Genomic DNA, 12,289 nt, shown 5'->3' on the forward strand with positions numbered 1-12,289 from the left:
TACAATGACATATAGAAAATACGGTGAAGCAGCATTCTGCTTTTACGGACCGACAGTGTGGAATAAACTCCCATTACACCTAAGACAGGCAGCCTCTGTCGATAGCTTTAAAGCACAGCTCAAGACCTATTTCTTCACTCTTGCTTTTAGCTGATTCTTTGGTTGATTTTTAATTCCTCACTGTATTGCCTATTTTAATGTTGTTTTATGCTTTTGCTTTTATTTTATTTTATTTTTGTTTGCTTTATTGTTAAAGGTATCATGACATTCATTTTCACTTTTTTTTATTTTCAATGTTTTATTTGGGGTTTTATGACCTCAATTACACCCAAAAAACCTGAACTTAGAACATTCAGTGGATTTTCTGTGGTCTGGGGTTTTCTGAATAACTAGGCTGAAAAGTAATCTGAGCTTGGCCCTTCGACAGTGAGGTCACAGTCGATTAATCCCGCCCACTCTCCTCCTCGCCCCTCCCCTCCCCTATCCTTTCCTTTGGGGGGGGGCGGAGCAGAGGCGATGATTGACAGGCAAAATCCCTCACCAGCGACACCCGCAGGCAAAGATTTCTTTTTTCATTGCAGTTGAAAAGGCTTTAGAAATGTGAGAGAAAAACACCTACCATGGATCACTGGAATGGAATTTTCACTTCAAACTTTTTGTACACTTTTGAAGGACCAGGACAAAGACTTTGAATGTGGTGTAAAAGTGAATGTCATTAAACCTTTAAATTGGTTCTAACTGTAATTGTATTCTTGCTCTGTAAAGCACTTTGAGCTGCATTTCATGTCATGAAAGGTGCTATACAAATAAAGTTTATTATTATTATTATTATTATATGCGGTACGTGCATAAATGAAGCATTATGGTAACCTCCCACCGGATCGTTGCTCCTCTCTCTCTCTGTAAGCATGCAGTAACAGCGTGATTTGGTTATATTAGCCTCCAGCGTGGATTGGAATGCTCTGTGAGATCATTATGGATAATCATCATACATGTTTCACAAATGCCGGTGTGTCTTAAGACTATGTGACCTACTGAAACTTTTGCCACCTGTTTACAGTAGAAAGGTTTTTCTTCAGTGTGCACACGCAGGTGTGTCTTCAGATTTGACATCTGTGGAGACGCTGGTGTCTCTTCAGATTACCTAAGGCATTGAAACTCTTGTCACATAGTTTACAGTAGAAAGGTTTTTCTCCAGTGTGGATACGCTGGTGTGTCGTCAGATTACCTAAGACACTGAAACTCTGGTCACATAGTTTACAGTGGAAAGGTTTTTCTCCAGTGTGAATACGCTGGTGTTTCTTAAGACTATCGAAGACACTGAAACTCTTGTCACATAGTTTACAGTGGAAAGGTTTCTCTCCAGTGTGAATACGCTGGTGTCTCTTCAGATTACCTAAATCATTGAAACTCTTGTCACATAGTTTACAGTGGAAAGGTTTCTCTCCAGTGTGGACATGCTGGTGTCTGTTCAGACTACCTGACTCACTGAAACTTTTGTGACACTGTTTACAGATGTGAGTTTTCTTTCCTTTGTAAATCGTCAGATTTTTCTTTACATCTCCTGGTTGAGTTAAAACCTCGGTAAACCGTTGATGACTTTGAAATTTTGGTGGGTCTGTGTCTCCTTGTTTCCGGCTGGTTACAGAGCTGACTATTTGCTGACGGGCCCCTGAGCAGATATGTCCATGCCTCAGCGTTTGGCGGTTGAGGTCGTCGTGGCTCGGATGAGACGTGAAGGTACACTCAGAACAGGAGAGCTTAGTCTGGGAGGATTGGGACCACACTCCTCCCAGGAGTGGCGGTTCATGGTCAGCGCTGCTGCTGTACATGGACTGTGATGGGAACAGAGTTGTGCTGGAAAATGTGCCCTCTCTATCTCCCTGTATTCTTTGTCTACCAAAGTTCTGTATCCCTTTCTCTCACAACACATGTGGACACACCATCTTCTGGTCTAGAAGTGGAAGTCTATAGTGTCTTCACACCTCATATATCTGAGCAGAGCTTTGGTCTGACCTCACTCACAACATAATCGGTTGCCATGCATGCCTAGCAACACCGATGTGTGCAGGATGCCGCCCCCTCCATAATTAGGCAAGAGTGATGTCATCAATATGACATCATCACCATGACGGCAGAGATCCACATCGAAGCCACGCCATGTGTTTCTCATTTTGTGTGTTTATCATTTACTAATTGGTCAAGTAAATGACAGTTTAAGTTAAGTTTGCGGTACAACACGATGTGGTTTAAAATGTCTCACCTAGCTCAGCAACGGCTGATTATGACGCACCGCTCGTATCAGATATATTGCCAGAATGAACCAAATGTCCAAATCATGGCAGAAATAGTCACTTGTTGATATTCCCAATAGCTTTATTGAATTCCTTGACCCCAAAAACATATATTTTGACACCAAGATTGACCTTCTAAGTGGCTTGGAAACCGAGATATTGGCACTTATAGATATTACATGGTGGCCATCTTTGAAATCCAAGATGGCCGCCTTCTGCCATCTTGATGACGTGGCTCCCCGTCCAAAATGAAACTTATGGTGATGGAGAGCATATAGAAAAAATGTGGCGCTTTTGTCAGCCGTGTCCACATTTTCCTAAAATCTGGTCCTAAGCAATCTGACTAATTGTATCACACAATGGTAAGTTCTGTGAATATTTTTGCTTTAGTTTGTTTTTTGATAAATATGATCTATATATCGTTTACCCGATTAAAAGCACACAAGCCTGTAAATCTATTTTCACAACGTCTTTTTGTTTGTAATTTCTTGTGTTTTCATGATATGTACTTTTTTTAATTGATTCATTTTAATTGTACTATTTGACCCCAGGAAGAATAGTCACTTCTGGATCTGAAATGAACAATAAACAAACATACAATGGCAAAAACACACTGCGATGTAAACATTTCAGTGTAAAGAGTATCTTAACGTTTTAGCTCGAGACCCAAAAGAGAAATGTGATGTTTCCCTGGGACCTAGTGAAAATAGCAGATCTACAAGCTTAGCTTATAAATCTGCTATTTTCACTACTCTTATTTTAATATTTTAAACAGAATTTGTTTGTTTTTAAATGTGAGGAACTTTTTATTTCTGTAAATGTTTTATTCTATTTAAAAAAGAAATTGTAGGAAATTAAAAGGAAAAAGAGGAATATTTACTGACTGTAGCTGGTCTCAAAAACAAAGCAAAACTGCGAATAAAATAAAATAAAATAAATTAAATACTAATATATTTGCTTAGTCCGGACTTGTACTTTAACATGGCAGCCGTGTGAAATGGTTAAACTAAATTGGTAAATGGATGAACTGTGACGGGATCGATGAGGGAGGTCAGCAAGAGGACAGGTGAGGGGAAACAATATTCGCGAATATCATGAATTTGAATATCGGTTGGTTTATTGTGCATCTGTATTTTGTTTTAGTTTTTCTCCTTTTTTATAGTTGTACAGTTGGGTAATTATTGACATGTATTTTGTAAAATTTCTTTGGTTTTGCTTTGTTTTCTTCTTGGTCATCATGACTTCATAGGCCTGTCAAAATCATTACATAATAGCATAATCAATTGGAAATTATGTAATATTTCACACAAAAAATACTTGTTTCGCAAACACTTTAAGTGGTAATGTTTTGTTTTAACTTCCATTTACTCTGTGATTTTTTTAATTTAAATTGCATTTATTGTACAGCACCTTGTAACAATTCTTATTTTTTTTAAAGGCGCTATATCACTAAACATTACGGTATCTAATATCAATAGGCTCATTATCTGTAACTGTACAGCTGTGCTGCTTCAGGAATTCTATGTGTCCAACAGCGTAATTCTCTGCAGCAGTGTTCTTATATTTTATTAGCATTTTTCAGCGTAACTAACCAGCTCATTGTAATCTGAAGACTCACCTCTTCAGACTCCACCTCAGCCCGTAGCACTTGACCTATAGCCTTGACCACCATATTATACTGTACATAAGACTGACTACACTGTCTCGCCATTCTATGTGTTTACCTTGTTTATTGTAAGTCACTCTGGATAACGAACGTCTGAATGAATATCTACATTGTAAATTTTGAAGTGACTTTACTGTTGAAATGTAAATGTGATTGTTTTCTTCCTGTAAATGACAACAAAACAAAAACAAAGGCACTGGTGTGGTTCTCCTGATTTACTGGGACAGGGTTCGATTCCCTGCAGTGCCCTGCTCATTGTGTTGTATTTACCCTTTATATGGTTAATGGTTTGTTTTATTCTTTATGTTCATAGTGTTGTTTTTACCCTTACATAGTTTATGTTTTATTCGTTATGTTCATAGTGTTGTATTTACCCTTACATGGTTTGGTCATTATTCTTTATGTTCATAGTGTTGTATTTACCCTTACATGGTTTATTCTTTATGTTCATAGTGTTGTATTTACCCTTACATGGTTTGTTTTATTCGTTATGTTCATAGTGTTGTATTTACCCTTACATGGTTTGTTTTATTCGTTATGTTCATAGTGTTGTATTTACACTTACATGGTTTATGTTTTATTCTTTATGTTCATTCTGTTGTATTTACACTTACATGGTTTATGTTTTATTCTTTATGTTCATTGTGTTGTATTTACACTTACAGTACATGGTTTATGTTTTATTCTTTATGTTCATTGTGTTGTATTTAAACTTACATGGTTTATGTTTTATTCTTTATGTTCATTGTGTTGCATTTACACTTGCATGGTTTATGTTTTATTCTTTATGTTCATTGTGTAGGGTTGGGATCCTTCATTATAATATTTGGGGCCACGTGTTGAGTAGCGCTGGACTAGAGAATAGTCGTTTCCATTAGAGGACAGGTTGAAAAGAACTTCATACTTAACTTTTGAACCACTTGAACACCTGCATCCCTATTCTGGGGGGAACGTTCGTCAAAAATAGCAGATCTACAAGCTTGTAACGTTGTGAGCTTGTAGATCTGCTATTTCTCGCGAAGATCTACAACACGCACAACAACATGTGTGTCTCCCTCCATCCTCATTGGCTGTTGAGCCCCCCTGCCCCTCCCTCGACTTCATTTTAGTCCCTCAAAAGGAAACATTACAGACTGAGGGTTTAACCCTAAAATAATTGTTCATTTTATTTCCCTTATTTTCTCCCCCTTGTATATTTAAAATACTTCCAAAACATTCCACATTTTTCACATATTCTAAGGTATTAAAAAGATGTTAAAGGTCTGCAACTTGTCACTTTAGAAATGTGCAGATAGTCTGTTTACACTTTATCTTCAACCTGTAAATAAGTGAAGAAGCAAAAGACGCTGGTATGGAACTCCTGGTTTACTGGGACGGGGTTCAATTCCCTGCGGTGTCTGCTGATTGCAGGTCAAAAGTGTATTTATAAGTGCAAGTTATGTGTAGTAATTTGAAGGTTGTGTGTAAATATGTATTAAAGTATATGTATCTATGTACTAAAAGTGTCTATTTATCAAAAGTCTATGCATCGATGTATACTATGGTACTGACTAAACCACTTTAATACTCAGTCAGTACTATAGTATTGTAGTTTTTTCAGTTCCAGGAATTAGCCCCGACCAGAGTATTATAATTTTTAGTTTTTAAAACATTAATACTCTGGTGCTGACTAATTCCTGGTACTGAAAAAACTATAATACTCTGGTCGTGGCTAATTCCTGGAACTGAAAAAACTATAATACTCTGGTCGTGGCTAATTCCTGGAACTGAAAAAAATATAATACTCTGGTCGTGGCTAATTCCTGGAACTGAAAAAAGTATAATACTCTGGTCGTGGCTAATTCCTGGAACTGAAAAAAAACTATTAGTCAGTACCATAGTATTGTACATCGATGCATAGACTTTTGATAAATAGACACTTTTAGTACATAGCTACATACACTTTAATACATATTTACACACAGCCTTCAAATTACTACACATAACTTGCACTTATAAATACATTTTTAACCTTTAAATTAAACTACACTTACAGTATAAATACACTTTTAACCTGAAATCAGCAGACACTGCAGGAGGGAATTGAACCCCATCCCAGTAAACCAGGAGTTCCATACCAGCGTCTTTTGCTTCTTCACTTATTTACAGGTTGAAGATAAAGTGTAAACAGACTATCTGCACATTTCTAAAGTGACAAGTTAAAAACTTTTAACATCTTTTAAAAACCTTTTTAAAAATTAGTGTGTTTGTCTTTCTGACAGACAGACATCACTCAACTGCAGTGGTGGAAAAAGTACTCAAATGTTTTACTTAAGTAAAAGTATCAATACTGCAGTAAAAGTATCAATACTGCAAAGTACTCCGTTACAAGAAAAAGTCCGTAATTCAAAATGTACTTGCGTAAAAGTACAAAAGTATTGGTATCAAAAAGTACTTAAAGTACCAAAAGTAGTACTTATTATGCAGAATATCCCATTTCACAAGTTTTGAAATGTATACAAATCGCATTGCGACGCATTGTGAGCTTGTAGTTCTGCTATTTGGCCAAAAAGTAAAAGAGCTGAAGTGGTTAATGTATAGCCTGGTAAACCCTCCCTCCGGAAATCTCATTTCCATCAAATGGAAATGAGATTTCCGGAGGGAGGGTTTACCAGGCTAGTTAATGTATGTTTTGTAATAATAATCTAAATCTACAAAGTAACTAGTAACTAAAGTTTTCAAATAATTGGAGTAAAAGCATAAGATGTAGTGGAGTAGAAGCAAAAGTAGTGAAAATTGGAAATACTCCAGTAATGTAAAAGTACCTCAAAATTGTACTTAGACTAAATGTACTTAGTTACTTTACACCATTGCTCAACTGTACATTAAGGACAGATTGGACTGTAGAGAAACAGATTGACACCAATATCTTTTGGTTAAAACAAAAAGTAAAAAAAAGGTTAAAGCACTATATTTTGATAGTAATAATCATTACTATAGAGTGTTTGTTCAGTAACAGGAGTCTCCATGTCTCTCCTGCTCTTTAATAAACTTAAGAAAATACATTTTTAGGTAGGTGACAAAATCCCAGCCAATCAGGAGAGAGTACCCATTTATCAGCTTCATTTATAGTGTTCCAGTTCCAATTTTGTATCTGCTCATTTATCTGTGTCATCACTTCCAATTTCACTTGTTTAATCTGTATCATGACTGAGTTCTCTATCCTGATTGGATAAAATTGGTATGCTGACCTGAAAATGCATTTTCTGTTTAAAACATTACCTGCCAAACACAAGTATAACCGTTGTTTAAAAATACACCCGTTTACCGCCAACAACGGTTATAACCGTTTTTCTCCATTTATCCACACAGAACCAGAGATATCGCGATCCAAAGATGTCTAACTCCATTCACTCCTTGGTTAACTTATTATTTAAAATCCTGTATCTCGGCTCCTGTGTAATTTTTTTTTTACCATGTTATTTTGGGTGAAACATGTTATTTTCAACTGGCTGCAATTATGGAACGGATTACCGCAATCGGATTATTTTTTTCCACGATTCTACGAGACTCCTGTGTGTGTGTGTAATGAGGGGATCACCATGAGGACGGTGATCACGGAAAATATTTTGTGACTACTTAAAAAATGGTTAAAACAATGCTGGCAATGGGGGAAGTAAAAAAAAAAAAAACCTCTGGCGGGGAATGTGTAGGGGTAGGGTAAGTGATTTTATTTGGTTAAAATAAGTGTTAAATAGCTCTATATTCTGATGGTAATCATTGCTATAGAGTGTTTGTTCAGTAATAGGAGTCTCCACGTCTCTCCACCTCTTTATTAAGTGCCAAAACCCAAACTCTGTCTGTTTTTGCATGTTCTTTAGGGAAAATGTAGGCTGCCCTAGCCCGTCTGATATGTGGTCTAGAGGGGCGGATTCAAAATCTCCGGAGAAAACATCAGCTGGCTCCCATTGGTTCACCGATCTGTCCGTCAGCCCCGCGCCCCTCCTCCTCCCCCAATGTGCAGTATTGAGAGCCCTGACGTCACAACGTTTGGAGCGACGCCCACTGCACTCCGGTTGGTTGGGGAAATGAAAGGTTGACTCCCACTTCCTATACCAGGAACGTCAACAGCCTGGTCCAGGCTCTTATTTTTGAGCAAAACGCGAAGGAAAATAAAAGCTGGAGTCGAGGCTAGGGAAAATGTGAATGCAGTCCCTTACACCTCACAATGGTCGTACTCCAGTTTGTTAACCTGGTTTTAATGGAATGTGTTATTATTACACATGAATTCTACAAGTACTTTAACCCTTTAAGACAGGGAAAGCATCATTTGTGTAATTTTAAGAAAAGTAATTTTTAATCGAGATTTTATTTCAATAGCAAACATTTTTACAATATGTTGCTCCAGGTGTCATTTTAAGATTTCTTTGACTATTCAAAAATAGTAGATATACAAGCTCATAGCGCAGAGTGCCGCGCTATGAGCTTTCTTTTGAAAAATCGAGAATATTTGTGCAAATCTTTGAACATAACAATATATATTTGTATATGTTTGAATATATATATTTTTAAGGCGAACATTTTTAATGAGAATTACTGTGTAGCATGTAAAGAAGCAGGTGGATTTGAACCCACAGCCTTTGGATCATGTAGACGGTGTCTTAAGCAAGGGGCCACCCTGAGATATTTACATTGACTCCAATACGGAAGACACAGTTCATATGAATGATCTGTAGTTTCGCTGTTTTACCCCTGCAGGTGTCAGAAAGAATATTCTCTCAATGTAAGCGGATGGGTTTTTGACTTAACTTTAGATTTAATTTTCTTACCTTAATAAACATTGTCATAAATACTATATGCTTCCAGTCGCTAGTTTAAAGTCTCCTTTCAATCATCATGATATGCGTTTTGCTAAATCCCTTTTATTTTAAAATTGACAATAAACTCACCCCCTAAATCCTGAATATGAATTCTTGCCTTCCAGCCAAAGGTTAAAGACCCCTGCAGCTAAAAACATTAGGTACAAATTCTCATTTGTACCTACTTCCATTCGTGCCATCAATAATAGCAGCAGGAGGAGGTAGCTATGATTATCTGGATCTTGTGATTATGTCTATGTCTATGTGTGTCTTAAGGTATGTATGTTTACTGTGTGTTGGAGTTTCTTACTATCTGCTGTAACATAAATTGCCCAGTTTGGGACATAATAAACTTGAACTTGAACTTGATAAAGAGTAGGCTATGCTCTAGGAGGGGGCGGGATGATTTGATTGACAAGCTACACAACCAATAGCATTCATTCCCCGCCCCCGCTCTTGATTGACAAGCTACCCGACCAATAGCATTCTTTGGGGATTGTTTCCCGGTTCCTGTTCCCAACGTGCTCTTTGGCATATATTAAAGATGGTGGATTACAGATTCCTAAACAATTGGCTTCATTTTCGGTCTGTAGAAACCAATGGCGTGACACTGTCCATTCTTTTTACAGTCTATGGTCTTAACACAGTGAGCTACCATGCTGCCCGCTACGAATCTGTTTTCTTCCCGTTTTAACCAACAACAAACAACGATACAAACACAATATATCAAGATATGCAGTTGAATTTATTTTTGTTTTTATATATATATCGTTGTTTTGTTGTGCTGTTGCTTGTCTGGATTGTTTATGGAGCAGTTTGGAGCACAAATCTCTGCCTTTTTTTAGATGAAACCATTCAATAGCTCACTGTGTAAAGTCACTCTCTACATGACCCAAAGCCCCTGGGCTCGAATCCTACCAATGGCTGATCTATCATTCATTTTCTAATGAAATCTTGACATTTATTTGACAATTTCTTAATACTTTTGAAAGTTTTAAATACAAATCTTATGATTTATGAGTTTGTGTACTTTAGTGATTATAGAGATGACTATAGTACATGATTATAGAAATGACTATAGTACATGATTATAGAGATGACTATAGTACATGATTATAGAGATGACTTGTGTAAGGACAAGGTTTTGACCGTGTCAAAGAGGCACACTTGGCACTGTAAGCAAAGTTAAAAATGAAATGTACATAATGTATTTTGTGCTGGTTTATTTCGTAAGAACAGGAAGTACACAGTATTGTAGATCACCCTGATTATTTGGTCTGTCTGGTGGTGGGAGGGGCCATGGGGTATATCAGGGGTGAGCTGTTTGACAGTCCTGCAAAAATAGCAGATCAGGAACTGTCCCTTTCTTCAAGGAGGTGAAGTGTTGTTTTGTAATTATATTTAGTTAAAATGCATCCGTTTCTTATTATAGAATTTGGTTGGCCTAATCATTTGATCATTTGTTGTGTTTATTTTATTATAATAATACTTGATTCATTTGATCATTTGAAGTACTTGTTTTTGAACCATGCATATGCGCCCAAAGATGCTCCCTTTCCAACAGGGGGAGGACGTTGAGAACTTTATTGTGCGCTTTGAGCGTATCGCTCCCACGTGGGGCTGGCCGCAGTCTGGATGGGCCTGTAGACTGGTTTATGAAACCCTCTGAACGAAATGTTTTAAATAAATCACACCAAGTCAAAGGTTTAGTTACAAAAGGGTCTTTATATTTACATCATGGAGGAATAAACCAAAGAGCGAGCGGAAAAGGGAGACGAGAAGAGACAGGGGTGTCAGTAAAACGATGCATTTAAAGATTACATTTTGACGACGTTGGTCGTCGATTCTCCAGTGGAGAATCCAACCGGTCGTCTTCCAGTCTTTCACCACATGACACACTAGAAAAATACTGATCCTCCTCAGACAACAACACACGGACAGACAGAAAGAAAGAAAGAAAGAGAGAGAGAGAAATCACATGCTAAAGATTTTAAAATGTGTTTTTCTTCTGAAAACGACACCGGTGCTTTTCTACAAACGTCGTCAGTAAAGAATAACAGTCTGTCATCAAACGTTTAACAGGAAGAAAACAAAAAAGTGCCAAATCTTTTACAACAGACGGGTTGGGGCTGGGTTTACCGTCCAAGCCGCTACGAGGCCTGATTTTCACTCCGTCGTATGACGACGGTGTCACGCGACTATTAATAGCCGATTTACAAGCCCACGACGTGCAGTGGTGGAAAGTAACTAAGTACATTTACTCATTTTACCACATTTGGGGTATTTGTTTACTTGAGTGTATCTTTTACTCCACTACAATTATATGACAGCTTTAGTTACTAGTTACTTTGTCAATTGTGATTATTATTACAAAACATACATTAACCACTTCAGCCCAATATATTTTGGCCATTTGAAAATAGCCGATCTACAAGCTCGTAGATCTGCTATTTTCAAAAGATTTTTATACATTTGAAAACTTGAAATGGAACATTCTGCACTTTTACATACATTTACTTAAGTAAAAGAAATGTAGGTACTTTTTCCACCACTGACGTGTCACGTCCGCCACAAGTCGTGAGCTCGTAGACCGGGGTTGCGACGCCGGCGTCAAGCTACGAGGCATAAAATCAGGCTCGTAGCGATCGTAGCTGCAGGATGCTACGAACACTGATGACTCGGGTGGGGGGGGGGGGGTTTGGGGGGATTCACACACATCTTGTGCAATAGTGCAAACTGTCGACCGAGAAGAGAAGAGTCACCTTGACGTTTAGACAAAGAGACCACACCCTTCGGCCAATTTAGGTTCTTTCTTTTTTTTTCTTTTTTTTTTTTGCACCTTACGATGATGGCAACACCATGCATGCCTATGTCGGGGTCATATTTCAATACTACCAAATAAATATAAAATAAAGGGGCTGCTTTGTTGAAGATAACAAAACGCATGACTTGAACTTGATGGGAAACACTGTTCGATCAAAGATCATAAAGATTATAAATACACTTTAAAATATATATATATACACATGGGGGGAAGAAAAAAAAGAAAAAGAAAAACTATGAAAAAAATATCAATCGCAATAAAGCCTTAATATTTATTAATTTAATTGAAAACAGCCCCGGGAGGCTATAGTGCACATATAAGAGATACTGAGGCTTGTTCAGCAGGTCAAAGGTCAAAATGTCCCTGACCGCTAGACACAAAACTGTCGAAAACATCGAAAACAGCCGATCTACGTTGCGAGCTTGTGGATCGGCTATTCCCGACGCGCGACACCCCCACCCCCCCCCGCCCCCCCCGTTATGAGACTTTAGCATAAATCAACCTTTAATCTCACCAATCCAGGTTTGGTTTAGGCTCCTCCTCTTAACCACTTAAACCCCATATCGTTGTTGAGCGTAGTCCCCCGGGCTCAGGGCTCTATGCTAGTGTCTTTTCCGTTTTTCGCTCTACATTATGAATATCTTCGCTGAAAATACAAGCTATAAGC

This window comes from Gymnoscopelus braueri (assembly GCF_963280865.1).
Source record: "Gymnoscopelus braueri genome assembly, chromosome: 13".
NCBI classification, from domain to species: domain Eukaryota; kingdom Metazoa; phylum Chordata; class Actinopteri; order Myctophiformes; family Myctophidae; genus Gymnoscopelus; species Gymnoscopelus braueri.